The following is a 2,887-nucleotide window of genomic DNA, read 5'->3' as shown; positions in this document are numbered from 1 at the left end:
GCCTGTCATCCAAATCTGGTGTACGCACAGACTCCAGCCTCCCTGCACGTTCACCTACCTGAATTGATCCAGGATCACACAAACGCACAAAAAGGGCTTGAAATGTTGTGTGATGTGGTTGGTGTGTATGAGGGTACTTATTTTGGAATAGCCCTGTTGCCTCTCGACCGTTTCCATCTATTTGACGTAGTGTTGATATTACTTTTGCCATTCTGTACCCAACGAAAAGGGCCTTGGAAGGCCGATCATATTGGATGTAAGCTTTCTTGGCCTTCATACTAGGTGTAGTCTTGTGCTTCTTGCGTGCGAGCCTTCTGGTGCACCCCTCGTCAGCAGGCAATTGAAACTCTTGGTTACTTAACTGAAGCAATTATTCATGAAGGCCTGCCTTATTTCTATTTGGCAATTCTACTTAACTGAAGTGGTTATCATTGAAGGCCAGCCTGTTTTCTGTTTCATTATTTTACTTAACTGAAGCTGTTATAATTGAACGTCTGCCTGTTTTCTATTTGGTAATTTTTATTAACTGAAGCTGTTATTAAAGAAGGGCTGTCTGTTTTCTATTCGGTAACTTTACTCAACTCAAACCATTATTAATGAAGACCTGTTAATTTTCTATTTTATAATTTTACTTAACTGAATCTGTTACCATTCAAGGCCTGCCTGTTTGCTATTTGGTAATTTTAGCTAACTCAAGCTTTTATTGAAGAACGGCTGCTGCTTTCCATTTTATAATTTTATTTAACTGAAGCTGTTATTATTGAAGGTCTGTCTTTTATCTATTTGGTAATTTTTCTTAACTGAAGCTGTTACTACTGAAGGTCTGCCTGTTTTCTAACTTCTAGTTTTGCTTAACTGAGGCTGTTATCATTAAAGACCTGCCTGTTTTCTATTTAGAACTGCGCTTAACTGAAGCTGTGGTTAAAGAAGTCCTGCGTGTTTGGTATTTGGTAACTTTACTTAACTGAAGCTGTTATTACAGAAGGCCGTTTGGTATTTGGGAACTTTACTTAGCTGAAGCTGTTATTACAGAAGTCCTGCCTGTTCTCTTTTAATTAAATTAAGAGCTGTTTCGTAATTTGGTTTGGCTGAAACTATTATTAATCAAGACCCACACATTTTATTGCCCTATTATTGAGATCTGATATATTACTCCATCTGAGTTTTAATTAACTGGAGATGTGGTTGCCAAAGGTGCATCTGTTTCAGACGCATTTATGTCAATAAATCTGTAACAGGAAATGACACATGATGGTACATCACTCGCCTTACAACCCTTTATCCATAATTGTAGATTTTCATACTTTTCCGTGATTATTGCTTCTAAATACTAACTTTCGACCTAAGATTTACAGTTGTTATTGACGAGAAGTTTAATGAATAAATACGAACGTAAAATATAAAGACGTAAATAAATGCGAAATGTGCAGTTTAAAACGTAGTATTCGCTTCTTACGTGGTATATCAGTAAGGCCGCAATAAACCGTATTTTGAGATTTTAATTGCATTTCTTACTTTATGTAACCACGTTAGGTCCTAGCAGCAATAGGTAAATTACAATTTAAGGCGACAATGACAAATATATTTTTCATTTCGGAAAGTATATTCGTTAACTTGCACGACGGGCAGAGATAATAGACTACTGCATTGGCCGCAGTTATCTGTGACAATGCTGTATACAATTTATTCAGTTAATAAGTACTTTAAATGAAACAAAATTGTATTTGTAATAAGGTAATATGGAAACCTAGTGTCTTATTCGTGATGAATAAGTTAGCTCCGTAAAGTATAGGTACGAAGCTGGGCACACACGAAACCATTTTGCCTATGACAGTTAAAAGTCTGTTTTATACAAAAATTTTCCACAAACAGTAAGTTTTAGCGCAAAATCGGTGTGCGGTTTTCAGAAGCCGGTTAAGATATCTTCCTAATGATACCACTACGATTAGTATATGCTGAGAAAAAGGTACGACTTCAGAAATAATATACAGGTATATGTGAGATAATAAAAGAATGACGTTGAGGATTCTGTTGCTAGTGGATCAGCGACTGTTTTGGAAAGCAACGGAGTACGAATCTAAATCTAGGAAGATCGAACCACCGGCCGGAGTGGCCGAGCGGTTAAAGGCGCTACAGTCTGGAACCACACGACCGCTACGGCCGCAGGTTCGAATCCTGCCTCGGGCATGGATGTGTGTGATGTCCTTAGGTGAGTTAGGTTTAAGTAGTTCTAAGTTCTAGGGGACTTATGACCCCAGCAGTTGAGTCCCATAGTGCTCAGAACCATTTTTTTTTTAAGATCGAACCCAGTCGTAGTTTTGTCGCTTACCTCCATAGCAATGATTTGACGATGCGCAAAACGACATGTTGCACTGTGGGTCGGAGTCCCTATCAAGATGTGGGTCCCCTTATAGGTGGATGATAAATTCAGTCCATAAATGAAGGAAGGCAAGGGCTTACCACATACATAGGAACATATCTAGAAAAGTAATAAAGCAGTGCATAGTTCAAACCAGTCATTGGATAGCGAGCAGCTTTATCAACGATAAAAGTTTTGTAAATTTCAGGTGGTCGGTGTGATGTGTGCCGCGTAGCGCTGGATTTTTGTTGTTCGAAATTAACTTGAAACTTTAAGTAAATGAAAGATAGTTACCTAGCACACAAGGAAAAAGCCCTTTTCCGAGATCTACAGCATCATCATTAACGACGCATGTCGGCATTGTGTTAGACCTGGGGGAAGTGTTTACGACATAACGCTTGTCATTTGGTCACGAATGGTGAGCAGTTACTGTGCGCCACCACCTCTCCTCTCTCCTTTGGCGAAACACACGTAATGAAATTTTTTTTACACTATCAGAATTTGAAATGGCTACCTCTAGATCACGCA

This window comes from Schistocerca americana, chromosome 5 (assembly GCF_021461395.2).
Source record: "Schistocerca americana isolate TAMUIC-IGC-003095 chromosome 5, iqSchAmer2.1, whole genome shotgun sequence".
NCBI lineage: Eukaryota > Metazoa > Arthropoda > Insecta > Orthoptera > Acrididae > Schistocerca > Schistocerca americana.
This window is presented reverse-complemented; position numbering follows the sequence as displayed.